The 7,480-nt window shown below is 36.7% G+C and overlaps 1 long non-coding RNA gene across 1 annotated transcript; it reads right to left on the bottom strand.

Annotated features, from left to right (window-relative positions):
• Window positions 1-5,193: 5,193 nt before the first annotated feature.
• LOC131029678 (uncharacterized) lies at window positions 5,194-6,966 on the bottom strand. The gene is made up of 2 exons (XR_009102805.2): window positions 6,123-6,966; window positions 5,194-6,005 (listed from the first exon to the last, which is right to left on the bottom strand). It is a non-coding gene; the product is annotated as an uncharacterized LOC131029678 (long non-coding RNA).
• Between the last annotated feature and the right edge of the window lie 514 nt (window positions 6,967-7,480).

Raw genomic sequence — 7,480 nt, 5'->3', positions numbered from 1 at the left:
TTTCTGCTAATATTATTGTGAAATATCTAGTAGCTTAATATTGTGTGGGTTGCTATGTTATTTTGGGGTTTTGCTTTCTTGGCTCCTTTTGTATATGTTTAATGGTCTTTGTTTTTGTTTGTTTCTTGTTCTGCATATATATATATATATATATATATATATATATATATATATATATGCGTGTATATACATATACTTTCTTTCTTATGTTTATTTAGAATGTATTCTCTTTCTCGCATGGATATGGTGACAAAATTCAACATCTTTCTAATTTTTATGCAATGGTAAGGCATGGGCAGTCTAGTAGATTCCTTTCTAGTCACCGGGATAGAGATGGCTCCTTCTCATATACTTCTATTACTTTTATTCATTAAAATTATGATGCGTTGTTTTTCGAATGTTTTTAATGATACTATAGATATCAAGCACCTTCTTGTAATTCAACCTTTGAGGGGGGATTTGTTATTCTTTCATTGCTAAGTATCTTAAGATTACAGATTCCAATCTTGGGTTGACTTTTGTTTTTCGTAGGTTCTATCTTCATTATGCACCAGTAATGACAGATTCCTTCTCAAGTTATATTCTTGTCTCTCTGGCATTTCAGATCTGTTTGCATGAAGTTTTACTCTAATTTCAGTAAGTTATGGCTTATCTCTAACAAGATTATGCTTCATAAGGTTGGGCATCTGGTTATGGCTATCTCAGCAAGTCATATTTGGCTAATCTGTCTGGAGTATAAATGTTAACATATCAAGGATGGCTTAAATTTCATTTTATAGAAGGCTAAATTAGGCTTGATATTTTCAAGATGGTTAAAATTCATTTTGGATGATTGAGAATTTATTTCAGCTTGAGTAAGGTTAGAAGAGGATATGGATAGGATGAATAATGATATCTATCTAGCCTAACCCCTACTATTGAGTGAAGTTTCAACATTACATGTTCTTACAAGGCTACATGGGATAAAATTGTTCCGGGTTGTTGTGCAGGGAATCACATCAGTCACAAACTATTGATATTATGAACTATGAATTCGAGAGTTTAGTTTCCATAGGAAGGATAAAGAAAAGAACACCACAATGCCTTATTGGGGATAATCAGACAAGGGCTATGCTTCTTGCTGCTTCACAAGCTCAAATTGATGGAAGTTCCTTGTACACAGACATATGATTTGTAACTAATTAGCCAAATAATGCTGGTTTGAGGATTGTATATTCCTTGGAATTGTAATAAAATCTTATGAAATATTCTTTTATGGGGCAAGACCGGAGGTTTTCTCCACCCAGGTTTTAAAAATTAAAAAATTATGGCTTTGCCCTTTTCTTGATCAAAACAAAATGAACTCTTTAAATAGTATATTATATATGTGTGTGTGTGTGAGAGTGTAAATTAAAAATTTATTTATTTAAACCATTTCAATTACAAAAAGATAATTTAAAAAAAATGATATAAAGTTAATTTTAATTAACATTAAATTAAAATTGCTAATAAGTTATTTATTCATCTTAAAGAAGATAATTATATCAATAGAATTTAATGTTTATAAAAATGAACTATTTAAATAGTTTTGTATATGTTTTTTAAAAATTTATGTAAAAGTAAAGTAATATAAAAAATGTGTCAATTTACCTTATTCCAAGTACAAAAAGAGAATTAAAAAATATACTTTGAATTATATATTAGAGAGTTATGATAATTAATTTGATTTTGAATACTAAAAATCTAAATACAAATGAATGGATAATTATTTCTTTTTACTTTTCAATTATTTTTTACTATTCAATTATCTCAAAACAATATCCTATCCATATCCATATCTCCATATCTGTGTGATCAGTTTTGCAGTGTTTTTTTTAATCCATATCCTTATTTCATTATCTGCAAAACAACCAACAAAAAATATTTGAGTCAGATACATAATTACAAGTGGGAAAGCCTACTTGTGAATTGGAATATTACAAGTTGTAATCTTAGCTTATTCAAAATTCCTATTGAAAGAAAAAAAAAATTGTGGCTTATTTATTCATTTCCTCCAAGATTACAATAATCTGATATTTGCAGCAATAAGATGCTTCTAGTTCGCTCATCAAAATTGGGTACATGATCCTCAATGCAGGGAGGAAACATTGAGGATATGATGCTCATTCTTAATGATCTCCTTCCTTTAATTTATGTATGTCATAAATAATATGATAAAATGAATTGTGTTTGAGCTCACCACAAGTATTCTGATGTTTTTAATTAATGTCCACCTTTAAATAAAATTGCTATACATATACAACTTTTTTCACTTATGTCTTTCAATCGAATGTAGAATTCTGAATTCCATAAAAAAAAATTCCTTTTTTCACCATGACCAAAATGTCCAAGTTTTAGACCTTATTTCTATATACTAATTTGATCCAAAAATATTTATCATTCAACACTCGCCAAACCAGATTTCCGATAAAGAAGTGGGATGTACAACGATTGTCAAGTAATCCTATTTAAAAGGGGAAACAGATGAGAGAAGGAAGGGAGGGGTTGAGGGGGTCAAACACCTCACCTCCAAAACATCCCGCATACAGGCCCTTAACCCAAATAAAACCGATTCAAAATAGGTACGCAAGCACTAAATAAAAGGATGCTAGTTTACCAAAATACAATGATAGTATGAAATTTAGTTTTAAAAAATATAAGGTTGTTCCAGGTGTAATCGAAGTAAACCAGGTAAACCATAATCTTACCAAAATGGAAAAAATGAAATCTCGTTACATAAATGTATATCAACCAATAGTAACACCCATGCATCTTAAAGCAAGGTCGACCCTAGCGCTATTACCTAATTTGTCGACATGTGATCGTCTATGGAAACCTATCAGCCTAAACCTTATTTCCGAGCAACCATTTTTTTAGTAAAACCCTAAACCCTATTCAATGGGTTGTACCATGACGATCTGACAAAATCTAGGGTTGCAATAAACCGTAACAAAGTTTCAACCACAACCAAATTGTCGTGCACAGATAAGTCTTGACAAAAATATTGCAAGATTGTTGTGCATTCTTTCAAAAGAGTTAAGAATTACATAAAATCACCGTGTTTTTAATTTCTTTTCTTTTTCCCTAAAAAGCCAAAAAATAAAATAAAATGGCGAGTTGTACTTACAATGATATGGCCCTCGATTCTCAAATCCTTCTGCTCGAGCAGCCAAATTTGAATGCATGCTTTGCTTTGAAGGAATCAAAATATCAAGTTCTCGACACCAAAAATAGTCAAGTATAAGAAAAACAACTGATTGCAACTTAAAACAGAGGTATAAATATCAAAATAATAGAGAAGATGAAATTAGTATCGGTTGGGTCATAATCCTCTGCACTCTAGTGGTTGTCATGGCTGTTTTGCTTTCTGGTTTTTTAGTCCTCCTTATTTCAGGTAATCTTCACCCGCCTGTGCAAAAACTCAAAAATCTTATAACAAAGCTCTCACAGTTATGGTGGCGGAACGCCTGCTTTGAGATTTTACTGTAGCAGGGCTATTGTTTAGGGTGATTGTTTTTCGTGGGGGGCTCTGATAAAGGAGCTACACACCTAGAAGAATGGCGTGAAAGGCACGTGGTTTACCATGAAAAATGTGGAGGAATTGTTGAGGCATGTGGTTTGCTGGACAGACCGAGGAAGCATAGACGAGGCACGTGAGCTGAACAACAACATCGTGTTTCAAGTATGGAGTGATCCTTTCATGCGTAAGGTTCCCATGGAACGCAAAACTTTTCACGACTGGTACAATTTTTCCGATCTCAAGCGTGAGACATTTCCGACGGGGATTTACTCCCTTAAAATAGCCTATCAACTAATTATCTTAAAAATGGAATTTTTCTTGATGAGACTAGTAAAACTATGCGTGTTCAAATATGAAAACTTGTCTCTCGCTACATCTTATTGTCTAATGTTCTTTATCACAGATCCTAGAATGGTCTTCTCCTTCGTTACCTTACCAAAGCATAAATACCTCTTGCCCTTCAAGAATCTCACTCAGGCTCAAGAGGTGGTCATTTTGGAAGCTTCTTTGTGGTGATTTCAAATTCGGGGAATCGATATCATCAGTAAGATATCCCCCTTCTTCTAAAGGACGTAGTTTCATCATAACTACTACAGATTATTTCACGAAGTGGGTCAAAGTTGTGCTGCTAAGATCCACTACTACTGAAGTGATTTGGGGGCATTCTAATGGATAATATCATTTCACATTTTAGAATGCCTTGCACCATTATGATTGATAATGGTACATCATTCAAGAACAAAGAGGTGAAACAGTTTCTCGAGAAATTTTATATACAACATAAATTCTCTACACCATATTATCCTCAATCTATCGGTCAAGTGGAAGCATCTAACAAGACTATTGAATACATATTATGCAAAATTGTTGACAAACATGGAAAGGATTGGCACACTCAGCTAGTATATGAATTTTGACCTTATCGCACGAGTGTTTCTATCTTACAACCTTGTGTATGGCATAGATGCAATTATGCCCCTAGAGATGGAAATCCCTTTGTTATAGGTTTCCCTTAAAGGGTTTATTGATGACGATTCTTATCATACTCTTCGCCTCAATCGACTTGAATTGTTGGATGAGTGTCATCTAAAGTCCTTCCAACATATTCAGGCTTATCATATGTCTTTATCTAAACACTATAATCAGAATGTTCTTCCCAAAACGTTTAAGGTAGTTGATTTGGTTCTCTATGAGAATCAAAGAAATGTAAATGCACCGCCTAACCAAAAAGGGAAGTTTCACCCTAATTGGTTAGGTCCTTACATAGTTACTTTTTTATTTGGCTCTGGCACTTATAACCTATCAAAGATGGATGGTACATCGCTCAAGGAGCCTATGAATGCCATCCATTTGAGTCAGTATTATGCACAAAAGTCTTATGTGCCATGAGCAACATCCTTTGTTCTCCATTTGTGTTATGAAGTACTTATGTGTGTGTTTGTTCCCCTCATAAGGAATGTGACATTCATATAAAGCCTATTTCTACGCATTCCTTTACATCCATGTATCATATTAAATCATCAATACATTTAATTAAACATGTATCAAATATATGTAAATTAAATCATAATCAGAATCTAATCTAATAATATACCACATATGCATATATAGTGAACATGAAATAAAAGAGCATCCATCCATAAAGACACAAGACATAGTCGAATCAAAAGTATCATATATATATATATATAGCAATGTTGAGCCTCAATGTACATGTTTCACATCACTATAAAAATAATGTGATGCCAATATACGTGTCTGGAAACAACATCTGTACATGTATGTATCAAAATAATATATACATCAATATCAAAAAGATGAATTTATACAATATAAAAAATGTATGCTTAGGACCCTCTGGGGGCATGAGTCCCTGAACCTACTGGTGCTAAAGGATCCTAATCCTAGCATGATGGTTGAAAAACTGAGGTGGAGTGTGATCTAACTATTATAGTGCTTCATGAGTGGATGCCTCTCAGCTCTGCAACTGTTTCCCTCTAGATCATCAGATCCTCCCTTAGGGCGTCCTCTCATCGTCTCGTTGCATTTAGTTCCAGCATCAGCTAGTGCACTCAAGGGTGATCAAGGTCACCATTTGCACCCTGTTGAGCGACATCGACCTGTCTCTGGAGGTCATTGACCTAGCTTTCTAGGGAGTCACATTCTCTCTCAACACTATATACCCTCGTCACCACCTGGTCTTTCTCCATGAGAATAGTCTGAACCTCAGCCAAGGCCTAGTCCCTTTGCCCCATCATAATGGCCATCTATGTAGCGCTCTACACCATCTTTGGCTGGCTCTCCTCATATGTTGTCTACAATCGTGCTACATGCTCAAACAGATCCATATGTCTCATGGCTGATTAGCAAGGTCGGTATACATCCAAGATGGATCCCTAGATGTCTACTATAGGGATGATCTTAGCAAGTGCCTAATCTATAAAACCCAGCCACTCAGCAATGCTCTCTGCAACCACAGATAGAATATCAAGATCAATATCTACATCATAAGAAATCTACATCATATATGTCAAAATTACATCTCTATATATATATCACATGCAAAAAAAAATCATAGATATACCTAGATCGCCCCTCTGCCAGTCAGGATCTCACGGAGGTTCTCTAATCACCTCTTCAATCTCAGCTATATTTTCCTGCAGTGGCCCCTCCTAGGTGTAGGTGAGGCCAGTAGTAAGGGATTTTTCGATCTTGTGGGTGGCCTCATTGGGCTCAGGCTCGTTGTGCGCTGCCTTTGCCTAGGCCTCTCCTTCTACTGCTCCTCCTCCTGTTGTTTATCCGCTTGCTCATCCCCATCTCCACTCAAGGCCTGGACATCACCCTCTGGAGCGTCTGGAGGGAAGATCGGGTGCAGGCCCTCTGCACTCCACCAGTCAACAAAGTCCTTTGTGACCCTGATGTCATCGATGTCTAGTTGTGGAGGGGTATCATCATCATCACTCCCCTTCGGACTATCTCGTACATCTCTGATCGTCGGTCGGGGAGAGCATGTGGTTATAGTGTGCTCCTTGCTAACTGGATGTATGTCGACACAACAAGGGGCATGATCTACACATGTCCTAGCTGACATATGCACCGACACTAATAGTAGGAGATGATGATGTGATCCTTCTGTCTAAGAAGGAATCTATCCCTTTGCATACATGGAAGGTAGGTCTGATCTATCACCCATGTCACCATATTGCGGTGGGGTTGCCATACAACATCGCCCACCCCGAGGCAATCTAGAATCACTCTCCAATATAATAAATCACCTATCTGCCAGTCATCTCACCACAGTGGATAGGCATGTGCTCGCAACATGTCCAAAAGTATAGCACAGGGGAATCCAATAGACCGGGTGCATGTAATGTGCTCGAACATCTAAACTTGAAGTAATGTGCATACGATCAGGCTCTGAAACTGGTGGTGCACATACCTGCTCAAATCATGGTATAAGTGGGCAAGCATGCTCTGGCCCCACACATATACAATGCCCCACTCCTCCAACTCCCTAATAAGAGGCAGGAATCCTATGGTAAGTTCATATCTGTGTCCATCTATAGTCACTCTCAATGCTACCATGGAAATCATGACTCAATGGATGAGAGGAATGGTTACTCGTCCCCGCATGAGCACTCGTAAGTAGATGTGGTCGGTCACATCCATGGTGTGGCCTAATGCTCATGGCTGGTGCCCGACCAGCTCACGTGTGGAGGATGCTACAAGGTACACTCGCTAACCTTGGATGGGTAGTCACATGATCCAATAAACATCAAGCAATGTGACAGTCATCTTGTCGGTGGGTAGGTGGAATGGCATCGTATCAACATCCCATCTTTGCATCAATTCTCACAACATTGTAGCATGGAATCAAAACTCTGGCATACAGTAGACCCACCAGAGTCCTACTTGTCGTATTTGTCTCTACTTTGCCACCAC

Source organism: Cryptomeria japonica, chromosome 9, assembly GCF_030272615.1.
Source record: "Cryptomeria japonica chromosome 9, Sugi_1.0, whole genome shotgun sequence".
NCBI classification, from domain to species: domain Eukaryota; kingdom Viridiplantae; phylum Streptophyta; class Pinopsida; order Cupressales; family Cupressaceae; genus Cryptomeria; species Cryptomeria japonica.
The sequence above is the reverse complement of the archived record's forward strand: the minus strand, read 5'-3'. Positions and strand labels throughout refer to the sequence as shown.